The following is a 15,530-nucleotide window of genomic DNA, read 5'->3' as shown; positions in this document are numbered from 1 at the left end:
AGCAGAATCATCCTGTACTCTCAATAAATTGCTCAGACTGTCTCTTAAGAGTCAGTTTTCTTTTTTACTGACATCTCATTCTTTATATGCCAGGAAAATATCCTAGTAGTTTTCTAAACAGTGTGTAATTATCCTTTAATTTCTACCTTAGCCTTTCCTATCATGAGTATGTCTTCATCTTCATTTTGTTGTCCTTTCAGACTTCTCGCTGTTGAATATTTTATCCCTCCTCAAAGCCTCTTTCATAAGCTTGGTTAGTCTTTGCACATGATTGTTCATAAATGTTGACCCCTTTTTAATATTAGTGTATATATTGTTGGTTGTGGAATATATGAGCCTAGCACTTATTATATTAGCATAGGGCTCTCAGTCATTTTTTCCCCCACTTTTCCTGCTTTGTTTAATTTAATTATTTCCCACATATTTGTAAAAATTACTTTTGTGGGGAAATTGCTTTGTGACACTCGCAGTGCTTCTCCTATAGTCCTGACTTTTCTGTAACTGAGTCTTAATTTTCAAAATGGAGTCTCCAATTAGTGTCCTCAGATACATTTCACTGAGATGTGACTGCAGGTATTTTGCTTAGTCCATTGTTCCTTTGATTTAAAGTATGTGATTCTCATTTACACTAACTCCCTTTTACAGGTGGCTGGTGATATAAAGGAGATTTATGTTAACGTTCAATCTGTTCTCATCATAGACTGCTGCTAAATATGAAAATTTGACCCTTGAAGTTTTGGGTTATGTCCAGACAGTCAAAATATTCTTGTTTGTAGAAGTTTGTTGTTCAACTTTATGAGATTTTTAGTTAATAATCTCAGCAGGGAGATGATTCTTTTTCTGCAGTATGTATGAAATAAATGTTATGGTTCATTTGGACTTCTTGCTTCCCTTAGATTTTAAACTATTCACACCAGTTGTATTGGTCTTTAAGGACCTTTAATGTCACAAGTATCCTGAAATTCCATAGTGCTTTTATTCTTTGATTATAGTTCATTACTACCAATTCTCAATTTAGTTTCCTCCAAACTTTTGTCTGGTTTCTTTAAGAAATCAATGTTCATTTTTTTTAACCCCAGAGCTATTAATCTCCAAGAGTGGACTTTGGTTGCATCTCCTGAGCACATTTATTTCTAGATGTCAGCTGTGATATAAAAGTGAGAATTCCAGAGAAGAGTCTCGCTTCCGTCACTGGGTATGGCATAATCTGACACTTGTGATCATGGGTGATCACTTAACTTTGCCTAACTTCCTCCTGTTTTTTTACATAGTAGGCAATTTTCACTGTTCAACCAAAATTCTGTCAGTGTGACTATGTATATGTATCTGGCTTCTGCTTTTAATTGATCCAGTCACATATTTCAGATTCACTTGCTCTTATAATCACTTCTCGAAATCTCACTTAAGAAGTCTCTGTTCAATTGAATAATAGTGACAGCTTAGAGTGTCCTCAGATTGTTAAATGAATTTTATCTAGTTGCTTCACAGACCTCATAGCTAAACCTAAGAACTCACTTGACAAATGAGTATTTTCCTCTATTTCTTATCTTTAATACTCAGTCTATTCCACAAACGTGATCTGATCACATCTATAGATGTTGCACTCACAAAGCTATTGCTAGTCATAACCTAGTTAAATCCAGAGTCCTCTGCTTGGAGATTTGCTACAAACTCAAGATTTCTTTTGAGAATACTTTCCATCTCCCCATTTATCTTTACTTTTGAGCCTGCTTTATTAAAGCCAAGGACAAAAGATGGGATAAAGCCCTGAGCAATCTATTCTGACCTGATAGCTGTCTCAGCTAGGAGAAAGAGGTTGAACTAAATGAAGTCTTTTTCAACCTAAATTATCCTATGATCCTATGACCATTCAGTGGCTTTAGTAAAAGAGGTATCAGGTCTTAACTATTCTACAATAACAGCACAAGTGACTTACCATGAGAAAGTATTCAGAATTAGCCAAAGCTATAGACAGGTTGTTAGCAGAAGAATACACTCTTCCATTCATGAGATGGGTAACATCTAATATCTATGATTGAGATCAGCATTAATAGGCAGATTTTTTTGGTGTACAAAATTGTGTGTTCCAGTTTTAAATTCACAAACAATTGTGTGGAGTGGGGGAACCTTAATTTGACCTTCATGCTTTCCTTGCCTTTCTGCGTGCCTTAATATGTCAAATGTTGAAGTATTTACAGTGCAGCACACACGTAGCAAGCTAGGGAGGCTAAAGTAGCTTGGATTTCATCACAGGTTTAGACTGCCACGTGGTAGGAACATACAAAAATTACAGCAGTTCACCAGTGATCTTTTGTGTATCTGTACGTAGAATTTTTCAGTGATATGCACTCTGCCTTCAAGACGTCCAAACTCAAGCTTATTTTGGTCTTATGGGTGCATCCTTCAGAGATACAGGCATGGCATGTTAAGTTCCCGCATAGGGAAGATCCTTCCTAACTAATATCAAACATTTTTAGAGCTTTTTCTTTAGTTCTAAGGAAGCATGTACCTGACTGTGCTGACAGTCAAACATATGGCTGCCAGTTTTGAAGCTGGCTATGAAAATATGATCTTCTTACTCTTTTGTACATATTTGAAAATATTTTTCTAAATAGCTGCTATAATTATTTGGTGCTGTATCATTTTTCCCTCTAAAGTGATTGTATTTTTTTTTAAAGCATAACTTTAGAGTAAGTTTTTTTAAGAAATGTGTTTTAAGCCTGGTAGCCCCTCTCTCTGGTAGATACCTGCTCTTGGTCTCCACAATGAAGAGCCTGCATCTCTGACTCCGGATTTGTATTAGTACACTTCTGCCCTGAGCTCACTTCCTTTGAAATCAAGCTGAAACTTCTTCTTTGTCTAAGGGCCATATTTTGAATTCTGGTATGTATCTATTTATAAAGACTAAATTAAAAAAATATATACACAAGACAATAGCTGTGAACCCTTAAAGCATTATTCTTTCATGCATATATTTTAAAGTTCCCAATATGTTATCTTGAGATGTTTTCCTCAGTAAGATTTAGACTGAAATAAATTCTCCTTTGCATTTAAAATGCATCTAGAGGAACAATCAATAAAACTAAAATTCCAGCAGTGCAGCAACTTACATTATTTCCCCCATGAAGTTAATACTTTATAGTGGTAGTAACATATAGAAATATTTTGTGATGGCCAGAGATTGTAGTTTGTGCTTTTTTTGTTTCTTTAGACCATGGTGAAAATCCTTTGTTAGCACGGACAATCTCTACTGAGACTCAGGAGATATTTCTGAAAGACTTATATTGGTATTTTTCAAGATTCAGCAACTTCAAATCAAAAGATATCATAAATTTGTGAATGGAAAAACAATAATTTACTGGATCACTAACATCCTGTACGTTCATATGGAACCATGAAGAAGTCTTTCCCCTTTCTTCTGTTAGGAGCCCACTAGGGTGTTAAGCACAATAGCCCCTTTTAGGAGAGCAGAATTTAATACTGCATTGTCCATGGTGGCTGTGAGTTGCTGGGATTTGAAAGGGGTTGTGTGTGTTAATTTAGTATTTTTTCATTTCTTTTCTACCAGACCAATGAAAGTTAGAAGACCAGTCACAAGAAGCTTAGCAGATGTTATATTTTATCTCTTGCCCTTAAAAAACACTTGTGATCATATCCTGAGGGATGTGCCATTTGATTAGAATCTATCCTCTTCTCAGAAATTCCAGAAAATTTACTCTGCCTTTGAGATCTACACATTTAATATCTAGCAAAATGGTCTGGGACTAGTATTTTTAAAATAAGCTATAAAGACTGAAAGATAGCTTCTGAATAAAGAGGAGATGGGGAGGAGATCATGATCTAAGTTGGCTTCATTTGCAGAATTGTGTATTGTATAAAACCTGTACACTTTGTTTAGCTGTTGGGTAACAATTCAACAAAATATAATGAAGAATAAACATCAGAAAGCATGAAAAATATGCCTTTATTTCCCTTGAAATGCCTTTCAAATTACAAGTCATGAAATTAATTTGCAAACATAATTGCTATTAAAAAAAAATATCCCCACTTTATCCTAATTTTTGAGCAAATACCTGCAAACTCCGTAGTTATTGCAAACCTAATTTCATTCAGTAAAGTTCCATAAACTCAGTGAAACCTGTACTCTTCATGCCAGGTTAAGTTTCTCCTGCTGTTTTAGCAGAGAGCGCTACTGAGATCTAGTACTGTCTCATTTGTACATCAAGTGCTAGAATCAGAGTTTCTCTTGTCCTTACTGAAATTTTTTTTACTCTTACCTGAAATTTGTAAACATGTCTTTCTTTAGGGTTAGCAATGCAGTTCTTTCTGTGACCCTTGGCTGAAGAAGGAAATATCACTGAAGCAGACGTACATAGCTGTTTTTGTTTGGGGTGGAGCAGGGCCAACTCTCAGCTGGATTCGGTTTTGCATGTATTTACATATATTGTATCTATTTCATTATTTCCTTTTTATTTTATTAATATTTCATTGAGGTAGTTTATTTTTTTTTCTAAACCCATAAATCTCGTTATCTTTATGGGGGAGAACATCTGTTGTCATTGGCCAATCTGGCCCAAACCGCGACAATAACGTGTGGCCAATTGCAAAGAGGTTTAACATGTTGTCTATGGGCACGTGGTGCCATTTGAAAGAAAACAAATGTGAAATGAAATGTTGATTTCCCATGCCATTTTGTGACATCAGAAACTCTGTCTTTTTTCCCCCTCTTTTCAAAATTAAGAACATTCCATCTATAGCAAGACAAGCTGGAGTCAGTATCCCAACTTACGAGCAAGCTGATATATATTTAGCTGTGATGCTATCATTGTTCTCAATTAATATAAACATAAGATTGTCAGGGACCCACAGAATTCAATGTCCTGTTGTTGTATGCAATCCTGCCATACGATCTTGTTATTTAGAAAGATACTTCAGCACACACTTAAGTCTCTAATAACAAGGGCACGTATAAGAATGGGATTTTCAAAACCAGCCAAAACGACCAACCTAATTTTGGAAACCAATGGAAGTTTTACCATCAGTTTTAATGCAAATTTTAAGGATTCAGTACTAGTTGTACAGTTTCTCAGTAAAAAGGAATTTGAGCATACAGTTACATTGTTTGCCAAAGTGGATTTATTTTGTTGTGGTTATTGCTACTATTTATAAAGCTGCAGCAGCTCAACTGAGAGCAGGCCCCGATGCAGATGTTTCATCCAGTCTATGCGTTAGAAACCAGTTGTTTGAATGTTATGAATCTTTTACTCTTTCAGAATCATTCTGCTGAAACGACATAAATGTAAATGAGAGTCATAAAGAAAGTGACCCTAATTTTTGTGCCAATAACAATAAATGCCAGTGTGTTTGGATGGCTGAGGGGAAAATTTGCTAATCCTATTTTTAACCATGCACATTACGACATCTCCTGATGACAACTAAGTGTTCTTTTACTGAGTCAAGCAGCTTGTTCAAATTTTGGTTTTCTTCAAGTGTTGAGTGTCATATATTGGAGTACTGGAGAACATGTCTCTTTATGATTCTTGTGTTCTTTATGTCCATATGTAGCAATGATATGATAAACAATCCTTTAAGAATAGTGTAAGAAATAATGCTGATAAATTATATCTTAGTTTAGACAAAGTAGAAAATTCTTTAGCTAAATCATCAGTGTGATGAAGTAAAAAGTAAGATGTTCAGGGCTGTTACACTGGGATCTTTGGGATGCTTTTACAATGTAAATAACACGAGGAAGAGTTTCTATGATCTAGGAATTTGAAAATTCAATATTGTTGACATAAACATTGTTGATTTTTTGTATACCTCAGGCTGTACTCAGAATACCATGAGGAAGGTGGGTAATTTGACATGCTAGGGAGAATGATATAACTTTAAAATTTAGGGACATCTTATTCAAGTTAAATCACCATGTGGAGTTCATTTACCCAGGGCAATTAACAAGAGGGTACTAACTGCTTTTATCTCAAGGAGAAAGGGAAAATATAGAAAATTTATAATGGGGGGAAAGGGGAACAGCAAGGAAAGTTTCTTTGAAATGAAAAAATCAAATGCAGTGTTCCAAGATTAAATGATTCTGAATGAGAAGCCTGTTGAAATTGGCATGTTCCCCTGAGACCCCTTTGACCAGTGCTGTAATGACACTGACCTCCGTTGTAAAGCAATTTGAGGCCTCCTGATGAAAAGTTCTGTACAACTGGTAGGTGTTAAGAAATATGAGAAAGAAATCTTAAGACTGAGTTTATACCAAGGATTTCTTTACATGAAAGAAAGGTGTATCCCCCTGCTTTTTAGTTTCCTATATGCATAATAATTCTGTGTGTTTTATTTTGAGTCTCAGTCACTTTGTGTGTCTCATTTGAGCCTTGGCAAGAAAGTGAGTTATTGATGAGCAGTAGCGCAGACCATTAGTAGGTTACTAAATGAGTCTGTTGAAGGAGACACAGTTCTTAACATGACACTGTCCTTGGGCTAGTCTGACAACACAGGAAATAAGAGGTTTAGCTGGGAAAAGATGGCTGGTAACTGTAAAACTCCTTATGTACTGCCTGCAAAACTGTCTCAAGTCCCCCAGCGTATCTGGGGAAGGCAAAAAACAGAAAGGCTTTATAGTCTTCTGCCACCTACCTGTACAGAGTGGGGAGTTCATCTTCATTTGAGTGAGTAAGATTTGGGATAGGTCCATAGTTTGTATGAAACAGTCTAGCTATTAACTTCACCATTTTGCTCCTGACAATCAAGTCCTGAAGTATTCTGATTTCCAGTTTTGTTACAGCATAACTGTGCTGCCAACTTCAGTGGAGTTTCTCCTGGTTTCCTCTGGCATTTGGTGAATCAGAGATCTCATGTTTGGGAAGTACATGTGAGTTCTGTCAATTTTGTTTCATAAACGTAGGACAAATTAACATTTAGTCACTACTTATTTTTATTATCTCAGATAAAATTCAACCCAGTGGTAGTGCTGTGTGAGTTTACTGTCCCATTGCACTTTGCTACAGTCGCTCTTGTCACCATGCCTGGTTTTAATTCCAGATGTCAGGAATATGTACAGTCACTATATCCTTTTTGAACTTAAACGTAAAATAAAAACTGTGTGGCTTTTTCAAAGCAATTTGTTAATTGTTCTAAGGATTGTAGTGATAGAAAAATCACACTTTCCTTTCTAAACGTAAGCACCTTTTCTATCCTAGCAGTGGAAGTATAACTGGTGTGAATAAATTCCATAATTTGTAGAATATCAATATTAATCTCCAAACCACCAGATTTATCAGCCACACATACATCCTTTTTCCCTTTTTCAAGCACCAAGCTTTCTTACTCATGCATCTCTTCTACATTAACACGGAGCCAAGAGTAAGAGCATGATATGTATTTAAAAGACTATGTCCTCTCAGCAAAATTATTGCTGGACCTGGGTGTATACCTGAAGCAGCTGCTTTGAGGAATTCTTCCAATGATCCTAATTTAGTGAGATTTGATTGACAATTTATATGAATGTCCAGACTTTCTAGAATACTCTGATTTTTCCACCTGTTTAAATTCATTTAATTTTTTGCAATTACACCAATCGTATGTGTAAGAGGGTGTATTTTTAGGAATAAACTATTCTGGCTAAAGGCTCAGAACCATCCATGTGTTTCCACTTGTGAAAAGCACATAGGTTCATATATATCAATATTGCTTGGAGATGCCGTGAGTACACATACAATTGTGCTAATTTCACATATTGACATGCCTTTTAAAAAATACACAATTTAAGAATGCGAAACAAGAATACTTTTCCTAATTCTGTGATTGAGTTTGGTCAGTCTATATCCTGTCTTTTTAGGACCTTTTGCACTTGCAGCTATTTAATGGATGGGTTTTGTCTTCCCATTCCATTCCAATGTGACCATTGGGAGGAAGTAGAATCTCACAGCTTCATTATTTTCATTTTATTTACCTTTCTACCTCTTAGGGCATCTACCTCAACTGAACAATTATCACCAGCTGGTTTTGCACCTTTCTATACATCAAAATTGAGCATTAAGTTCTTTCTCCATAATAACTCTACACTACCCGACAGTCCAGTTTAGGCTTCGCTTTTACCATAATCCATCAAAGCTGGGAGATTCTTAAAGCTCTTGAAGAATTGCTTGGGATTTATATAGTTTCATGGTACACACTGTGAAACACATCTTCCATTTTACAATGATTAGACATGTTGCTAATGTGCAGAGAAAGTTGAGCGAAGTTATGTCCAGGAGCTGGCTCACTCACACTGTGTCACTGTATCTACCTTCTCAAAAGAAATTTGAGTTACTTTAGTTGGTTTCTCCATTCTATAATCTAGGTCAGCCATTATGAGAAGAAATGAAAAGTGACAAATTTATTGGCAATTTTGCTGCTTTCTAGGAACTGGACTGAGGCCACCAACTCATTTACAGTAAGCCTCCAAAGAGCTATAAAATGAAAATGAGTTTTAGTCATTGTTCACCTGAGGCTAAATTCTACTAGTGTACTGTAGCTGAACAGAAAAATTCCCTATCCTTGTCCCAACCATCTGAGCAAACCATCCTGTAGAAATAATTGTTGATATGGCTTATTTCCCCCCCCCCCCCCCGCTACAGAAAGTTGAAAAAGCACTGATATGTCTGGGTAGTGTCACAGGAAGGCTATAGCTTACCTTTATATATCTCTTTTTTAAGTCCAATACTCCAAAAGTAATCAGATAAATGAGACTCTTTAATGGCTGATGATTGGATGAAAGCTTCACTGATTAAAGACCAAAACTGACGGAGTATCAATCACTGCTGGTTTTGATTAAGTACCTCACTAATCTCTGTCACTGTATAATGACTATCCTGGCAAACAGTCTGATTGCTGCAGGCAAATCATTTACATTAATCAAGTAAGGTAAGAAAGATACTGATGTACTTTGCTATTCAAGAAAAGATGCTGGATGTCTCTTGCTGAAAGATCTGGATGGACAACATGGCTTTGGAAGCTAAACCCTAACTGAACTGTATTCAGTGCTCTGTGGTCTAAAAGCTGCTATTAAGAGCAGCAACTTTTGCTCTCACTGACCCAGATTCAGATTTCTAAGCTTGCCATAAGCAGTTCATCAACAAGTGAAATTTATTAGGTAAGAGATTCCAAATATAGGTAGCAATTAACTGGAAATCACTACAAATTAACAGGTATTAGACTTAATAGAAGGAAGAGACCTTTTCTCTTTGACCAAACCAAAGAAACAGCAGATCTTGCTTCCTAGATATCTTTGTTATTTAATAATTTCTGGAGATTGCTTGTTATTTGAGGATAGGAGCCTTTGTGGTAAGTTGTTAAAATAAAGCTATGACTCCAATCTACAAATACTGTTGCTCCTTTACTTCAGTGAAGTCTCTGGATTTCTGTGAAAGCATCTAGCTATCACTTTCAGGTCTGGGGAGAACACACTGCTGGGATCCCAAAACACACACTTCTCTGCAGCAAAAACCTCTTGGAGCTTAGATGTAAGTAAGGAAACAAATATCTTGTAATTGCTGAAACTGCTAACCTTCCTAAAGAAATAATTTACAATAAATCCACATGGGATTTTCAAACCAGTGTTTCTTTTCGATCTGTTAGTCAATCTGATAGCTGTTTTAGGGCTTTGTTTTGGAGCTTTACAGAGAAAGCAGCTGAGTATAATATTTGGTGTGGCTGATGTACATTTGTCTCTCCTGAAACCCAAGAGCCTACTGCAAAGCATTCCCTCTTCTACGATGTGGGAGACTCAACCTGATTTGTAGCAGGGCCTTGAACCCAGATCTCCCGTATGGCAGGAGAATGCTCTGCCAGCAGGCTTTTGGGTACTCTGGGAGTAAGGAAATCCTTTTGAAGGTGTTTCATCTAATGGAAATAACTAAAATATATGCAGTGGGTGCAGAGCAGAAGAGGTGCTTTTTAGCCTATTGATATTGAGGCTGAGATCTGAAAGGGTTGACTGAGGTAATTAAGTACAAAGTGAAATGAATGGAGGTTTTCCGCGCCTTAAATAAGGCACCCTAAAAATTGGACTGTCCATCTTCAGGGGATTGAAGAGATAAGCTGTGGTGGCTAACTGTGAAAGGGCAGATAAATAAAAGAGATGTGAGCATGTAATTCATTCCTGTTGTAGTGCCATTGGAATCAATGATGTTACCTAGGAATGAATTTAGCCCGATGCTAATAAAGCTATCAGCAGAGGTAGGAAAATAACATTTTTCTTCTTGGTCATGATTGACTGAAATCTTTCTCCTGTCATATAATCAGCAATTGTAAGAAGCTACGTACACCAGTGGTGCAATAGAAATAATAAATAACCTCTATACAAAAGATATATGGTCAAATACTCAGAGAACACAGCAGCTTATTTGAAATAGCAATATGTTACTAGTCTTTAAATTAACAACGTAAGAAAAATGAACTCCATTTATCATGTAACGTACCTGTCTCAAGTATAATATGTATCAGGCCTTTGTATTACTCAGTGAATGTTATAAACAAAGCAAAGATGGTTTGTCAATGGTAATAAAGCAAGGCAAAAAAGATTTTAGAGAAACTTAAATTTACAATTCAGAGCCTTGGTTTCCATCACTTCAGAAGCCTGGCTGAATGAAATTGAGTGTCCAATATTCAAGCATAGTTGCTGTAATTTTATGTGCTTGTTAGACATTTATTCATGTAAATGGATGGGCAGTGTCCAGTTAGTCTGTGCAAATCAATATTCTATTTCTGTGTTCAATTACAGTAAATGAATGTAACCCTATGTTTTCAAAAATATCAAAATCATTTTTAAAGGTAGAGAAAGTTTGGAAGAATGAGAAGCCAGAAATTGATCTGTCTAGTAAGCATTCATATTTTAAGAAGCTTATCTTGACATTTGAGTTTTGGCCGTGAGTAATCATAAGAGCTTTTGCCCAGATCTCATTGGCAGCATAAGCAAGCCAAGCGGACAGAGTATACCAAATCTTACATGTATACGGAATCAACATTAAAGTCATCTACCAGATTACATTTCTGCTGTATACAAATAGTATGAAGACATCCTCACGGAGGACCAGATTTCATTCCTTTATGTGAAAAGTTTTGTGTTTTAATGATATGGTAAGATTAAAATTAAACTAGTTGAAAGTAAAAATTGGAACTAGAGGGTGAATTAAGAGATCTAATTTTGGATGTCTTGCACGTGCATATGAGAGAAAGACCATTCTTTGAATGACAGCTTTTTAATTATATTAACTATAATGATCTTTGAATGGGATACTTGGTGGCAGGCATATTCAGATGTGAGCAAGGCACAAATTTGCTCTTTTTGAAGAATAAGGACACATCTTCATCTTCCTCCCCCTGATGGGCTCCTTCCATAGTATAAACAAGCTTCAAAACAGTTTGATTTCTTAAAAACTAATTTTCCAATGAATGTGGAAGACACCTAATAGTGAAAGTGAACATTCAGGAAGTAGTCTCTAAATGATCAAAACTGTTATTTGGGGTATTTTGGTAATTCTTTCTTAGCTTATCTTGCCCTTCTTGAAATACATTGTTCCTGTGAAGGAATATGATAGGAAGACCTGGAAATAAGTAAGTGCAGCCTAAAGGCTGTGCAACACACAGATAGTAAATTTTTGTTCTGCTTTAGAAAAATGTTTATCCAGCTAGCTACAGCAGGTAGAACATATGGCAGGAGATAAGTCTGTATAGTAACTAGAGGATGATGAGAACTCAGTGATATGATAACCAAGCCTTAGTGGTCTTTGTTCATGTTGTTCCATTTCTGTTCACTATTTTTCAGTGTGCCAAGGAAATAAGATATTGTTGATGCTGTTTTTCTGCACTTGTCATAATAATATGCCACAGGAGCAGGGAAATATCAGTGATTATATAGTCATGAGATAACACACTGTTATACAACTGATTCTAGCAGGAACAGAAAATGCAGCAGACATCCATTGTTCTGACAGCCTCTCCATTTTGATGAAAAAGATTCAGTAAAAATAGGAAAAAATATTAAAAGAATGTTGATGAGATTCTAATGTCACTTCTGTCACTGAGGTTGCTGAAATACTGATGGAAAAACAGTTGGATATGTTGATATCCAAAAAAACTTCAGAAACAACAACCCAGTCCTTTAAAGACAAAATGGACCAGAACTAGTAATTTAAGATTGTTCCTTCTATGTGAAATGTACAGCAAAGATATATTTTTTAAAAGTTATAAGTATGAAATTATGAACCTAGCAAAAACCACAGCTGTATACCTCCACCTCTTCCAGTAATTTCTTCAACATTGCTGCTCATCATGCAGTTTAGAAATATAATGAAGTTTTTTATTAAGCAAAGCCCAATAAAAATAAGACTGCAGTAATTGAATGACTGGGGTCTATTTTCCTTACATCACTTTGCATGCAGAGATCACTCTAGTGTGATGTATTCTTTTCATCTCTCTTGAGCTTTCCACACTGGGATTATTTTACCAAACAATTGCCTTTGGTAGCTCTTACCCATTTTATTATCATATGATCATATGCTCTTTTCTCACTGCTATTTTTTTTTCTTTACATCTTTTGAGAAGTCAGAGGCAACCTCTTAATTTATTCAACAGCTTGTTTACAGAAAATAAACCGGGAAAGTTGTATCCAAAAAAGAATGCTTTTCTGTAGTCTCTCCATTTGTTTCAGATGCCTGTAATTTGACCTTGTAGGAGAAACAAGGGCCCTTAGATCTCAGCACTAGGCATAAGAGGAGGTGGTTTGCAAAGGTTCTATGGGAAAATGAATCTAAATCAAAACTGCAGAGAAAGGTTCTGTTTTTAAAAGGACTTAAAGGAAATCCCAGATACAGATGGAATAGGACAGACTGAAGGGGTGAGAATTCTTATGGATGACTGAAATCCTGGGCCTAAATTACAAAAACCTCCTTAGAAGTGTAAAGGGTGTGTATTTTTTCCTGTGCCCTTAGATCCAATACAAATTCATAATATAGCCTTCAAACATTGTTACACAGAATGAAATTCATTTTATTCTGGAAGTCCTTTAAATGAATACTTTGATAGTCTTATTTTACACCCCTGATGTTGCTTTCTGAGCACGCACTAGCTACATTACAGTAGCTTTTCAACCTGCCAGCTCTGACTTGTTAAGCAAATATCCAACAGGGTATAAATAGGAATGGTATTCAGTAATGGGGACATCCAAGTTCTTCACCCTCAAGACACATTCTGGTTTTATGCTTTTGTAAAAAGACAAAAATCTATGAAACAGTGTCTTATATGCATATCCTTCTACACCAGAGGTGTTTTTCATTGGTCATAAAAGTTAAAAAAAAAAAACCAGAAACCCCATGACACTACCCATTGCTATGAACTTTTTGCCACCTACTGTCTCCAGTTATATCCCCATGCTGCTCGATAAGTTAAAAGAGTTTCCAGAAGATGTTACTGATGAATATTCATGCCCACTTGAAGTCTAATTCTCAATTATAAAGAGGAATTAGTGTGGATTTTGTCCAAACCCTCCAACCAAGAGATGTGTTTCAGGGGATCTACATTTAAGAGAGCAGTGCCAATGTGATCCAAGGAAATAATTATCTCTGGCCATAATAGTTGACTCATTCTATCCAACTTTAAGGGTCCCAAGGCAGCACTCTGCAGAGGAACTGGCAAGTGGTTTATTGCACTGGTTCATCTGCTCGGTGCAAAACAACATAGTGCCTATGTTTGTACGAAACTATGTTTGTTGTTGTCTTGTGTGTTGTTTTTTTTTTTTTCTTAATGAGAGACAGGGCTACTGAAAATGCAAAGGATAAAAATCTTCCTTTCTTGAAGGTTTTTGTGCCCCACAGTCCTTACATGCAATGAAGGTAACTACTGTACTTTTAAAAAGCTCCAATTAGGAGAAACCCCAGAGGCAACAGATTACAATTACTGACAAATACACCTTTCTCCTGTGACCACAACAAGAAAAACCCCGTTCATTACAGCATTAGGACAGCACTGGTCTCCCTGGTGTTCCGTCCTTCTATGGTGTCCAGAATAGCAGCATAGCACACATAGATCTCCTGGTATGCAGTATCTTGCAGCTGGAAGGAGGTGAAGAACCACCTGTTAGTCTCTGTAGTCCTTACGGGAAACAAATTAATTAGAAAAATTAGGTTAGCTGCAGGCTACAATTGATAGATACATAAACAAAGTTTATTTTCTGAGCTATGCAGAAGGTCATCTCTGCAATAAAATCTAATTTCTTTTTTTTGGATACAGGTGAATACTAATTTAAATATCCTTTTTTTTTTTTTTAATGAAGTACTGTAAAGAGACAGAGCTTGAACAATTCTTTATAGGAGGTGCCCATAGAAGATCATGCCATCAATACAGATTTTGCAGAGCTTTTGAAGCTCCAAAAGGATTTTAGAGAAATTTTTCCAGAAAACTGTGATACTGATTTATATGCTAATAAGTATGAAATTATTTGCACATCTTCTGCATAAGGTTATTCAGTTGGTTTCTCACCCTCTTATTTCTAGATTAGTTTCAGACTTAGGTTCTTTGCAATCTTGAATTGGGTTAAAAGAACCTGAATTTCTTATCTAGAAGAGAGTAACGTCAAGAGATTTCTCAGATGCATCATTTCAGCTTTGAAATCTGTTGAATCTGAAGTAATTGTTTCTCTCTCGTTGAGACGTAATTACAATCAGTATCAACCCACTAAAGGTGTATATATTTATGACATTAATACAATATGTTTGAAATGCTATGTAGGTTGATTATCTCTGCAGCTTCCCCTTTCCAAGCCATGTATTTTTAGCAATTACATGTATTTTGGAAGTGCATTTTTTTAGCTGGACGGAACATATATTCTTTCCTTTTTTCATTTCAAGTTTCATTTAATCAAATAAGTGTTTTGAAATTCCCCTCTATCTGTGTTACTTATAATGCTGTATGGAACTCTTTTGGCAGCAGTCTTACTCTTTCTTTTTCAGTCACACCTATCCTCTGGCATCCACAAATTATTGGGTCTTTTATCCTTACTTGTTGAAGAGACTCTAGTTAGTGACAGTATCCCTCTTGCTCACTTAGAGGATATTTAAGGATTATGGCACAATGGGAAAAGGGGAATAAACTTTCTTCAGTGCATTGCTGGGCTTTATCCTTCAGGTATGTAACTGGTGAGAGACCCTAATGCTGTGACAAGAACATGCACTGATAGGTATCCTGAATTAAGGATTGTGGATACCTTTGGAGTTACAGGAGGTTCTGATGGGTGACAGGGGAACCAGAACTCTGCTCTGCTGCACTCATCCTGAGTGTGATGCTTGTGGAATCATTTTGTTCCTCAGGCACCAGGAGAAGGAAAGCAGTATTTGCTGTGGGTTTGGTTTGTTGAGGTTTTGGGGTTTTTTGCATTTGACTCAGGTTCACTCCCATTTTTACAGATGTTGAAATTTGTAGTGAAATTTTTTGCAATTACGTAAGTAGTCAGGAATTTTTAAACTTGTATTAGCACTTAGGGAAATGAT

At 36.2% G+C, this 15,530-nt stretch overlaps 1 long non-coding RNA gene across 5 annotated transcripts in view; it reads left to right on the top strand.

Annotated features, from left to right (window-relative positions):
- Nucleotides 1–15,530, top strand: part of LOC128916391 (uncharacterized) — a 108,454-nt gene that overhangs the window by 50,630 nt on the left and 42,294 nt on the right. For 2 of the 5 annotated variants that reach the window (XR_008468950.1, XR_008468948.1), the window contains exons 3-4: nucleotides 6,780–6,877; nucleotides 9,437–9,509. The exons of 2 other annotated variants lie outside the window; for them this stretch is intronic. This is a non-coding gene — a long non-coding RNA (uncharacterized LOC128916391). The remainder of the gene's footprint in view (nucleotides 1–6,779; nucleotides 6,878–9,436; nucleotides 9,510–15,530) is intronic. One more of the 5 variants, XR_008468951.1, reaches the window with a different exon arrangement.

The sequence above is a fragment of the Rissa tridactyla genome, chromosome 12 (genome assembly GCF_028500815.1).
Source record: "Rissa tridactyla isolate bRisTri1 chromosome 12, bRisTri1.patW.cur.20221130, whole genome shotgun sequence".
Lineage (NCBI taxonomy): Eukaryota > Metazoa > Chordata > Aves > Charadriiformes > Laridae > Rissa > Rissa tridactyla.
Note: the sequence above shows the minus strand (reverse complement) of the source record. Positions and strands in the feature narration are given on the sequence as shown.